This window comes from Neoarius graeffei, chromosome 24 (assembly GCF_027579695.1).
Source record: "Neoarius graeffei isolate fNeoGra1 chromosome 24, fNeoGra1.pri, whole genome shotgun sequence".
Taxonomy (NCBI): Eukaryota; Metazoa; Chordata; class Actinopteri; order Siluriformes; family Ariidae; genus Neoarius; species Neoarius graeffei.
This window is the reverse complement of record NC_083592.1, coordinates 6,756,435-6,769,889: the sequence shown is the minus strand read 5'-3', so window position 1 is coordinate 6,769,889 and position 13,455 is coordinate 6,756,435.

Genomic DNA, 13,455 nt, shown 5'->3' with positions numbered 1-13,455 from the left:
AATATTGAACTTCAGAGATCATCCAGACTTTTGTTGTACCCTGAATGAACCATCTAATCCACCATAACTCTGATTAATGATGTAATGGATAAGTCCGAAGAGCAATGACATAACTCTTTCCAAATTACATGAGTAATTTCCAGCTTTGATTTTAGCTTATCGGTGAAAACTTTCATAACCTTGGGAGGGAAACCGTGTTTCCATTAAACAGTGTAATGAGCAATTTGAAATTGAAAAAAAAAGACATCTCATCTCATCTCATTATCTCTAGCCGCTTTATCCTGTTCTACAGGGTCGCAGGCAAGCTGGAGCCTATCCCAGCTGACTACGGGCGAAAGGCGGGGTACACCCTGGACAAGTCGCCAGGTCATTACAGGGCTGACACATAGACACAGACAACCATTCACACTCACATTCACACCTACAGTCAATTTAGAGTCACCAGTTAACCTAACCTGCATGTCTTTGGACTGTGGGGGAAACCGGAGCACCTGGAGGAAACCCACACGGACACGGGGAGAACATGCAAACTCCACACAGAAAGGCCCTCGCCGGCCACGGGGCTCGAACCCGGACCTTCTTGCTGTGAGGTGACAGCGCTAACCACTACACCACCGTGCCACCTGCTTCCTTTTTTTCTCATCTCATCTCATTATCTCTAGCCGCTTTATCCTGTTCTACAGGGTCGCAGGCAAGCTGAAGCCTATCCCAGCTGACTACGGGCGAAAGGCGGGGTACACCCTGGACAAGTCGCCAGGTCATCACAGGGCTGACACATAGACACACAACCATTCACACCTACGGTCAATTTAGAGTCACCAGTTAACCTAACCTGCATGTCTTTGGACTGTGGGGGAAACCAGCGCACCTGGAGGAAACCCAAGCGGACACGGGGAGAACATGCAAACTCCGCACAGAAAGGCCTTCATCGGCCACGGGGCTCGAACTCGGACCTTTTGCTGTGAGGCGACAGCGCTAACCACTACACCACCGTTCCACTCGCTTCCTTTTTTTCTCATTATCTCTAGCCGCTTTATCCTGTCCTACAGGGTTGCAGGCGAGCTGGAGCCTATCCCAGCTGACTACGGGCGAAAGGCGGGGTACACCCTGGACAAGTCGCCAGGTCATCACAGGGCTGACACATAGACACAGACAACCATTCACACTCACATTCACACCTACGCTCAATTTAGAGTCACCAGTTAACCTAACCTGCATGTCTTTGGACTATGGGGGAAACCAGAGCACCCGGAGGAAACCCACGCGGACACGGGGAGAACATGCAAACTCCGCACAGAAAGGCCCTCGCCGGCCACGGGGCTCAAACCCGGACCTTATGTGAGGCGACAGCGCTAACCACTACACCACCGTGCCACTCACTTCCTTTTTTTATTTTACTAAATTTTAAAAGAACCTCCAAATAAATTTGTATCAATGCTTGTTGTTTACTTTATAGTTAGCTTTAATACCTCATACCTGTTCATATCAAAACAATATGGCGGATTTCTTGCATAACTAAACGACTAAAACGGAACGAATCCAACAGGATTTAGGACCCGGAAACTGCTCCGCTCAGATTCATCCAAAATGCATACTACTGTACTAAAGAGTATGTGGAGAATGTACGCTCGCGCTGGATGTCTACTTCTCTAGCATACTGTTCAGTAAGGTAGTGCGTGTGCGTGTTTGAGCCGAGCTGCCCAGACTGAACCTGTCTCACACCGCAGTGATGCTGCCACTTCGGCTTTATTCGTTTGTTTTCTTCGTATTTATCTTCATCAGTGAAGCGACAGCAAACGAAAGACCTTATGCGGTGCTCCAGCATCAGAATTTAGGTAAGAAAAGTATTAAAGGTGAAAGATGTGTTGAATGCTGACTAATGAGGCACAACACAGTAAAGCGCTGCTGATGTTACTGCAGTGTTTATTCTTTCTCCCCTCTCAGTTCTGCTCATCAGTGTCCTGGGTGCTCTCCTGCTGGCGATGCTGGTCATGGCAGTGTGTGTGTACAAGCCGCTGAGAGCGCGGTGACTGAGGTAATTCATTATTTCCTCTCAGCCTCCATCATCTCTCACTGATGCTGAGCTGCTGAAACGCGCATGCGCAAGAGTGTCAGGGCGAGTCCATGCTTGGGATCCTGTTTGTGTGTCTCATCTCATCATCTCTAGCCGCTTTATCCTGTTCTACAGGGTTGCAGGCAAGTTGGAGCCTATCCCAGCTGACTACGGGCGAAAGGCGGGGTACACCCTGGACAAGTCGCCAGGTCATCACAGGGCTGACACATAGACACAGACAACCATTCACACTCACATTCACACCTACGCTCAATTTAGAGTCACCAGTTAACCTAACCTGCATGTCTTTGGACTGTGGAGGAAACCGGAGCACCCGGAGGAAACCCACGCAGACACGCGGAGAACATGCAAACTCCGCACAGAAAGGCCCTCGCTGGCTACGGGGCTCGAACCCGGACCTTCTTGCTGTGAGGCGACAGCGCTAACCACTACACCACCGTGCCGCCCCTGTTTGTGTGTAAATATGAATTTTTTTTGTAAAGATAAAATTAATGTGAAACACAGGGAAAGTGTCCTGAACAGCAACTTATTGGTATGTTTTTCATATAAATAACTTTAAATCTGAAGTTTGATAACTTCAAACTTTTTAATAAAGTCTCAGCTCAGTCTAACTGAACTTTACCTTCAGATATGATCATAAAAATACTTTTAAAAGTTGTTACATTAGTATGTTCAGAAATCATGCTTTTCAATTAGTTATGAAAAATGTACATTTTATCAGCTCGAAACAGTCACACTATGGAATCAATTTTGTGCCAAAATGTTCATACAATACTTTTGAAATATCAAACAAAAACGACAAATCAAAATACAAAAAAAAAAAAAGTCAATTTTTTTAGACTGGCAAACAAATTATTTGTGTAATCGTGCAAAATATCAGTCTATTATTCTTCAGAAACCTTTTATTTTTGTTCCACGTCTTTCTCAGTTTTGTTTGACGTAATTCATTTTAGTTGCGATTCCAGCTTTCTCGTTTGCGCTCCCTGACTTTTTGCTTGCAGTTTTGGCACAAACTTCCATACATGTCAACCTTTGGTCAATCAAACCTGTATAACCAACCTCCAAAATCCGTATTTCCCTTATAAAATCCGTATAAGATGCAAATTAAAATAATTTACCTAAAATTTGAATGATAATTAACAATGATGTATCCCAGTTACTTTTTATTCAATATTAATAACAATAAACTTTCAGAATGAATACAAAGCTCCAATGTTTGACAAAAACACAGTGTTATCAGCGTAGTTACAAAGGAAATACTTCGTTGTTTGGAGACAGGTTTCACCGAGCGGCTATTATGCGCAGAGACGGCTGAAGAATCTCCACTTTGCCCCATCCAATATGGCGGCGAGGATGACGTATGATTCTACGCAGAAGGCGGCGTCTATGTTTATATGTCTATGACTTCACGGTTGGCGGGATTCTCGCAATGCGGTGTGCGCATGATCGAAAGTGGAATGAAGTCTCGCTACCACAAGATAACGCGCGATTTCATAAGACTCTTTACTGGCTGTCTGTGGTGTACAGTACGTTTGTAAATGTTATGCACTCTTTTATCATCGTGGGAATTGATTATAGCTCTAAATAAATATTGAAGTTTTTTTTTTTTAAAGAATCCGTATAACTTTATTTATACGCCCGTATACTACGCTTATTGAATCAAATCCGTATAAAATACGGACATTCCGTATAGGTTGACATGTATGAACTTCACGTGTGGGTGGGCTGTTCAGGAATGCATTCCCATTGGGTAACTTGTGTTTGACTGACAGCTACGCTCAGCCATTCCCTACTCGGATTCTGGCGGACTGTTTGACGAGAGACCGATCCATTGACGGTAAACAAGGATCGAGTGGACTTCAGTGGCGACTATGATATTGAATTAATTCAACAAAGTGTAAGTGCGGGACAAATGTGTTGTATGTGTTGCAGTAGTACACATTATGCAGGTGTTTCGTGGCAAGTCAAATGTTAGCCTTAGCTACTCTACCCAATATAATAGCTGTCTTGCTAACATTAAACACACCTGCATAATGTGTACTACTGCAACACGTACAACACATTTGTCCCGCACTTACACTTTGTTGAATTAATTCAATATCATAGTCGCCACTGAAGTCCACTCGATCCTTGTTTACCGTCAATGGATCGGTCACTCGTCAAACAGTCCGCCAGATTCCAAGTAGGAAATGGCCGCAACAGCCTCCGGGGGAATGGCTGAGCGTAGCTGTCAGTCAAACACAAGTTAGCCAATGAGAATGCGTTCCTGGACAGCCCACCCACACGTGAAGTTTGTGCCAAAACTGCAAGCAAAAAGTCAGGGAGCGCAAACGAGAGAGCTGGAATCGCAACCAAAATAAATTACATCAAACAAAACTGAGAAAGACGCGGAACAAAAATAAAAGGTTTCTGAAGAGTAATAGACTGATATTTTGCACGATTACACAAATAATTTGTTTGCCAGTCTAAACGACTTTTTTTTTTTTTTTGTATTTTGATTTGTCGTTTTTGTTTGATATTTCAAAAGTATTGTATGAACATTTTGGCACAAAATTGATTCCATATCACACAGCCCAGCACACAACATTCACCCCTGTGAAGGATGTGGAATATTCCACAACAGGAAGTTATGTCATCTTTCCTGAGGATCGTGAGAAGAAGAAAATGCTAGCTAGCTACATTTTTAAGGCAGAATGTGAACACTGTCAGGAAATAAACCTCGTAGAAAACGAGTGTTGTCTCAGATGTGTTGTGGGTTTTTTTAATGTTTCTTTGATTCAGTGTTGAGAATGTAAAATATACAAGTTAATTTTTAAGAGTTGTAAGGGATAAATGGCACCACAATCATGGAATCACCTCTGAAACTGAGTCACAGTGAAGGTGTCACTTTAAAGTGCATATCCTGGACCAATTTAGTGGGGTTTTTTTATATGAAAGTATGTCCCTTTACACACTCATCCAGAAGGGTAATTTTGCACAAGGCCGTCTGTCTACAGCAGAAAAAAAATAAAACAAAACGAGTCTGGAAAAATCCCAAGGGAGTCTGGAGCCAGATTCGTGACGTCACGTGCGGATCCACCAGCAGGCTGCGAGAGCTTGCACGGTTTCAGTGCACAGCCTGTGTAGACCAAGTTTAGCAGCTAGCGATTTTCCATTGAAATATGGAATTGTCGCCTGAGCTTCTAAACCCATGGATTGATGTATCTAAAGCCTCAGTCACAACCGGCCGTACGTGCTCCTACGGCCGGTCTACGTGCAAGAAACGCACGGAGGGCGCGCGTGAAACGCACGGAGGGCACGCGTGTGGCGTACTGATTTTCGAGCCGTAGACTGGCTGCAGACCGGCTGCAGAGGTTCTTTGTCATGTCAAACAAACTCTACGGGCGCTTACGTTTTTTTCAGGTTGCAAGACAAACTTACGGCCAACGTGCGTCTTTCTCCACGAACAAAAAAAACGCAGCGATTTGGGAAACGCCAAAAATCGCATGGCCAAAAAATCGTGCGTCCGGTTGTGACCTAGGCTTATGCTCATCTATCTATTGTTACAGAAATCATATTTTTTTTCTAATTACTATTATGTATTTATATATTTCTTTATTTCGAAGAGTACTTGGTCCTGTAGGAGAAAGATTTCATAAGATACACACATGGAATCGGCTAAGCAGGGTTGTAGATACATTTAATGTGTTTGACAGGTCCCAAGATCTCAAGCCCTGACACGTATATTCCTTGATACATGTGAAGTAAGTGTATTATCACCCAGTGCTTTTGTGTGTGTCGATAAACAACATTATCCGTGTACCACACAAACACAGGAACACCTAATTTAGAGTATAGTCTCTCTTATTTCTTACCAGTCAACTTGTGAATTGCCGATTTTCTTGGTCTTTTTCTCGGCTCTGCTTGGTCCTCGGCTTCGAGGGCCTCAGTGGATGCGGCACTTCGCCTTCTGTCAGGGGAGACGAATACGGCTGGCTCCATTGGTGACGCTGACACAGATGGAGACGTGTTGATTTGGGCATTCTGACAGATGGAACTGTGTCTTTTTTCAGATCAAGTTGCCTCGCAAAGCCCATTTCTCACTGCAAATAGTTCTCAAAGTTATCGGGCCTTGTGAAGTGAGCACCGCAAATAATGCTGTAGTCTGTAGCATGTAGCCAATTTTTCCGGGTGCCTCGCACGAAGCGCTCCCATTTCTCTCTCATTGTCCGGTCTTTTGGAAAATGAGGAGTACTAATCCCATCAAGATTGGTGTTGCTACACCTTCCTACAATACATCTGTTAACCATTTTAATAATTACGTGATAACGTTGAAGAAATTTGCAGAAAACCACCAGGTCGTTTTCTCATAAACAAACCAGCGCTGATGTAGGATTCAGAGGGAGGCGTCCCGCACGCGACGTCACGAAAATCAGTGTTTGCCGGGAAATCCAAACGCCAAGTTTTTTCAGAGGCGGACCAATTCGCCTCAAATGGCTTGATTTCAACTGAATTTTTCTGGTATTGCGCAAGGTAAAAAAAAAATTGCACAAAATGCAAAATGTGACAGATATTTGACCAAAGTTTAATATTAAATAGGAGAATTACACTGATCTTGCTCCTGAATTTACCCGTGATATGCACTTTAAAGTGCCATTCCACCATTGGATGTATTCTTTGGCATAAAATACAATATATTTTATGACAACATGACTAGACAGAGAAATCTTTTAGCTTCAAAATGATATATCAAACATAATTTTTTGACAACGACAAGTATATTAATTTTGCGACCAAAGTCACCTACCCTTTTAATTTCTGCGCGGTAGTGAAACGTGATGTCATCGGCAGGTTCCCCTTCTTGTGTACCACATGTCGGTCTATTTTTAGACCAGGAAACCCCCAAAGTGAGAGAGTCATTTCTCCTCGTATATGGGGGCCAAAAAAATTGCGAAAAATTTTGAGTTAATCTTTCAGTTAGCTAGATTTATTGGTATTAGCTAGATTTATTGGTATTATTTTTATCGCGTTCTATCCGCCATTGCTGATAATATGTGCCACGTCACGTGGTACACAAGAAGGAGAACCTGCCGATGACATCACGCGCGGAAATTAAAAGGGTAGGTGACTTTGGTCAGGCAGCACGGTGGTGTAGTGGTTAGCGCTGTCGCCTCACAGCAAGAAGGTCCTGGGTTCGAGCCCCGGGGCCGGCGAGGGCCTTTCTGTGTGGAGTTTGCATGTTCTCCCTGTGTCCGCGTGGGTTTCCTCCGGGTGCTCCAGTTTCCCCCACAGTCCAAAGACATGCAGGTTAGGTTAACTGGTGACTCTAAATTGAGCGTAGGTGTGAATGTGGGTGTGAATGGTTGTCTGTGTCTATGTGTCAGCCCTGTGATGACCTGGCGACTTGTCCAGGGTGTACCCCTCCTTTCGCCCGTAGTCAGCTGGGATAGGCTCCAGCTTGCCTGCGACCCTGTAGAACAGGATAAAGCGGCTAGAGATGATGAGATGAGACTTTGGTCACAAAATTAATATACTTGTCGTTGTCAAAAAATTATGTTTGATATATCATTTTGAAGCTAAAAGATTTCTCTATCTAGTGATACCATTTATATAAGTTGTCAAAATATATTGTATTTTATGCCAAAGAATACATCCAATGGTGGAATGGCACTTTAATAGTAATATCAGGCCTCAAACTAGGTTTCTAATCAAAATGTAAGAATTGTTCTGATTTTCATTTCCACTGCTGAAACTAATACAAAATAAATCTTTCTTACTGTCTTTTACACCATTTCAGTTGGTTCTGTTTTGCAATTTTTTCGTTTGTCTTAGTTTGATTTCCTGTGTTTGCTTGAAATTAAGTTTATGTTAAGTTTCTGTTTATTATAAAAGCCCTGATGGTGAGCAGATGATGGAGAAAGAGGACCTGGGATTTGAGGAGCGGAGAGTCAGATGGAACACGGCTTATGGACGACTCACCCGGCCTTCAGTATTTCCTTCAGGAACAACTCTTTACTCTATAATCATGGGTAATGAAGCATTAAGCCAGTATCTCACTGGGCTGCGACAGCCTGCAACTAGTTGGAGACACAATAATTGCGATAAAATATGCGAATTAGCGACAATTTTCACTTGGAATCACACTGAATTGATATTTGCATATTTTACCGCAATTGTTGTGTCTCCAACTAGTTGCAGGCTGTCGCAGCCAGGCTTTCCCTCGGCAGGCAGGGAAGTAGAGGAAGCCTCACGGAAACTGACTTGAGAAGGGTTCGCAATGGCTTTGCGACACGAGCGACACATTTGCGGCTACTTTGAGAGAAATTTTGTCGCACTAATTTTTTGAACATGTTCAAAATTTCCGTGACGAAGGAGCGACACTTTGCAACTCATGCGAGGAAATTGAGAAGCCCCGCGAAAGTTTCACGACACTTTTGAAACTCTCTCGCGAATGGCGTTCGCAAATTGTCACAAGCTGTCGCAGCCCAGTGAGATACTAGCCTTATAAGGACTTTGTGAGGACTTGCATCACTTTGTTTTTGTGACATGAAATCAGGGAACCATTGATGAATTCTCTTGTAAATCTGGATGTTGGTCATTTCTGTGTGTTTTCGTCATTTCCCGAAGGTGCTCCAACCCACCTGACTGAACTTTTATTCATGTTTTTGTTGCTCCAGATGCGGAATGTGTTTTTAAAAAGGTCACTTTTCTTGACGGTTAATTTTGTTCAAAGCAGAACATGTTTCCGTGGTGAAATATCACTCGCTGATGTAACACAAAACGGTTGTAGTGTTCGTTAGCTAACAGTAATAGTCATCTCACTGTTTCACACAAGAGCTAACGAAAAGTCTAGGTAGCAAGCGAAAAACATCACAAACGTCACAACAGTGACAGTTGTACAGAATCCAGTCGCAGGTTTGTACAGTGCCCGCCATGATTATTGGCACGTCTTGTAAAGATGAATAAAAAGTGTTAGAAAGAATCCACGTTTTGGTGAAGTCGCTTCATCACACACTGGAAAAATGAGAAAAATCCAACCTTTTAATTGAAAATTTATTCAGCGAAAAACAAATCCGTCATCAAGAAATAATTATTTTTCTAACCCTTTTTAACATTAAATGTAACTATAAATGGATAAATAGAACGATAAACATGTGGCAGGGTTTGATGGTAATACTCCAAAGTGCGATAGAAGGTTCGAGGAGTGTACTGATGTGAAAATCTAATCTGGTGATGAGTTTAGATGGTGTGTTAGCACAGGGAAACTCTGGCGTTACAGCCCCACAGATGGACTGCAGTATGATGTGTTATCTTATTATGCTCAACCTGATGGCATTATGATGTTTAATGTAGATGGAGTTGAACACGAGCCTGTGTGTGAATCGGAGAGAAGGCGGAGAAGCTCCATGGCTGCTGCGTCCGTTTGGTTTGTGTGAACTGCTGCTGAATTATTCTTTACACCTGCACTTTTCTTTCTGTCCTCAGTGGATTTTTTTTATGGATTTACTCTCAGACGTTTGTGTATTTTTGTTTATGAAATAAAGCTCATGTAAAACTGAAAATCTACAGCTTACATTTATGTACTATTTGGACAGGATGATATTTTAAAAACTTTTCTACATGCTGTAGTGTTGCATCTCAGAAGTGATGTAATTAGATTATATATCACGAATCAGTTTACACTCACTGACCACTTTAATACCGTAGGAACTTGTTCTTGGCTGGAGGAGTGGAACCCAGTGTGTTTTTCTGTTGCATGCTGAGATGCTTTTCTGCTCACCATGGTTGTAAAGAGTGATTATACATGACAGGGGTTTTCAAAGTGTGGGAGAGTCAGCCCCCCCCTCGGAGAGCAAATAAACAACAGCGCCCCCCCCCCTCACAATTTTTGTTGTTGCTATACTTAATGTTCCATTCGTATTTAAAAAAAATGGTTGTTGTACACATTTTAAACATCTGTGCTTTTTAAAACATCTTTTTTTTTACACGTTTTAAACATGTGCTTTTCTTTTTAAAACATCTTGTTTTGCACGTTTTAAACATCTCATAGCATCGTTAGCTAGCACCTCTTGGCAGACAACACACTGTGGCAGTGGAGCATCTTCAGATCCAGTCCATGAAAATCCAAACTTTAAATAATCGTGGTCATACTTCCTTCTTTTTTCAGTCCCCCCAGGATTCCACAGGCCTTTTTTGTGATTGTTGCGGGCTAAAATGTCTGATGTTCCGGGGTTTTTTCCAAAAAATTGCGATGAAAGTTGCGGTGTTTTTTAGGTTTTTGTTGCGATTACATTGCGGGAGGAAGTGAAAGTTGCGAGAAATTGTTGCGTTTTCTCTTTTTGTGATTAAAATTGGGTGATATGTTAAATATTAAGTTATTACTGAAAAACTATTGATTAAAAAAACAAAGACACTGAGAAATGGTCCTATAAACAACTTTACCAATATAAAAGATTACCAGGACTACAAAAATGCAGAAAAATAGGCTTTACTTATCCAAATGCACCTGTTGGTTCAAAAGTTAAAGTGCAGAGAACCTCACAGCACAACATGAAGTTACCTTAAAATATAAATGCCTCAGCTTTCATGTAGGAAAAAAAAAACTATTAATACTAGTACTGTGTGCAGGCAGTCTCTCCTGAAGACTAAATTAAACAATAATTATAAACTAATAAAATAAATGGCTCAGGCTTCATAGAATAAAAAAAAAACAATTTGAACAGAATCTCACAGTATGATGCTGAAGCTGCAGAAACAATGGAAAATAAAATACCATTTTGGCAAAAATGTTGGCATCCATTAATTTCTTGTATTAAGTAAAAAATAATAATGTAAAGTGCACACAGTCCTTCACTGTAAACATAACACACTTTCAGTAACAGAATTTAAGCCTATACAAACACTTACTCGCACATCATGCAGTGTTGCCAGATACTGCTGACGTTTTCCAGCCCAAAATATGTTCAAAACCCGCCAAAATGCACTTAAAACCGCCCAATCTGGCAACACTGCGCGCATGCTGCTTCTCTTGAACGTATACACGGAAGTAAAGCGGAAGGTAGTTTGTCGACGTCACCTCAAGAAGACGCCAACGATTGGTCAAATTTGCGGGAAGGTTGCGGTGATTGGATATAATTGCAACACTGCCCTGAATTCGCGGGGATTGGCTGAATTTGCGTTGAAGTTGCAAATCGCAACATCGCGAAATCCTGGAGGGTCTGGTTTTTTGCTTGGCCCAGACTCTGTCTCCTCACTCACTATAGCTTTAGGTACTAAAAATCGATCCATTTTGTCTCTGGTAAAGGCTAGCTGAAGTTCGCTAAATGTCCGCAATAGTAACTTATTCTGGTTTATTTTTCCTCACGTGGCGCCCCCTAGGGGAGACGTGCCCCACACTCTGAAAAGTCCTGATATATGAGTTACTATATCCGTCCTGGCAAAAAAAAAAAAAAGGCAGCTCGAACAAATCTGTCCATTTTCCTCTGACCTCTCATCAAGAAGTCGTTTGTTTACTTTCCACCCACTGAACCGTCGCTCACTTGCTCAGTGTTTTTTGTTTTTCCGCACCATTCTGTGTAAACTCTAGAGACTGTTGAGTGTGAAAACCCCAGGAGATCAGCAGTTTCTCAAACACTCAAACCAACACCCATGCTGCCACAGCGAAAGAAAGTCGCACAAAAATTGAGGTCCCATTCTGACGTTTGAACATTGTGAGCATTAACCGAAGCTCTTGATTTGTATCTGCGTGATTTGATGCATCATGGCTGATTAGAGAACTGCATCAAACAGCAGGTGGATGGATGGGCGTTCCTAGTAAAGTGGCCAGTGACTGTCCATTTCAAAATTATTTACAATTTAAATGTAAAAGATGATTGCATAAGTATTCACCCCCTTTCAGAGCTCTCAAAATAGAAAGAGTAAGGCAATATGACACCCATGACCAAGAAGATTATTCACAGAAACTAGAAAGTGCATCTGCTCATATTAGACATGACGGTTAAATTCATATCCATCAATAACCTGATCATGAAGTCATTCATATTGAATGATGAATTATATCCCCAGGTTTCATCAGTGACATAAGAATGTGAGGGAAATTATTACACACTTGTTTTGCATCAATAATGCTCACCTGGGTTCATGCCATGTTTCTTTTAAAAACCAAACACGAGAAAGGAAAGTTTACAACTTTTCTCTATCACTGCTGAAACCTGAACCTACAGTCTGGGTGGAAAAGAAATCAGCCCCAGCCTCACTTCTTGCTTCTTCACAAGACATTTAGGAAACAATCTGATGTGGATGCAAAATTTATTTGAAAAAGAGGCACGGCTTATCCCTTGTAGAAGGTTTACACCACCCTCCCCTGGTTACGACTAAACAACTTCAACCTCAATCTCATACAGCATCGTTCAAGTTTCCCAATCAATCAGTCCTGATATCGTGTAGCACATGTATGGTGTGTGACGGATAATTGATCTAATCAAATCTGCATTTCTATCCCCAGCCCTGCACCTTCCTACATGGCACGGACAAGACCTGCATCTGTCTTTTTCCTGCAGTCCGATTGGATTAGGACGCGCGGCTCAAATCCCTGCGACTGCACACGAGGCTATGTTTAGAAGCTCATCAGCGTTCGCATTCTGCTCTGTAATGAGGTATCTGGTGTTCTGTATGTGGTTCTGAGGTTATGGATGATCTTCAGCAAACAAGAGCATCACAAGTGTTTGTGTTAGAACACCGCCATCTGCTGGTCAGCTGGAAGAGAAATGTCAAAGGTTGACGACTCATCATCCTGAAATGATTCACAATTGATGTTTTGGTGCATGAACAATACAGAAAATACACATTTAGTCATATAAAGTGCTTTTATTAAGTGAAAAGGTTTTTTTTTTTCCTGTTGCCTCCAACGGACTATACAGTTTAGCATACACTCCGCTCATAAAACAGTTAATCAGCCATGAAAAGTAGCCTTTGATAAACCCTGATATGGTAAAACTGATCATGTTTGGCAATTAATTCCTTTAAAACCCCAAAAAAACACTTAAAAAAAAAAAGTTCTTGAATACTGTGTGTATATATTGTTGACAGTCATTTTAGTTTCGGATAAAAATAAAATCATAACTATTCTGTATAAAATAAGGATACTGCTTACATTCACGCTGCGGAAGGTTTCTTCAGTTGGACTGAAAGAGCAGCGTGTGTCTCAGAGAGAGAGAGAGAGAGATTCTTGTTTGCTACAACACTAACATAAGTGGAAAGTTTGCGCTACAATCTGGCTACGATCACGCCCTCGTGGACTTCACGCCATCATTTTTAGATCCTCACCCAAAACGCCTCAAGTGATTTATCATTATTCACACTTAAACATGGCACATCATCCTGCTTCTAAACAACCAGAGGTG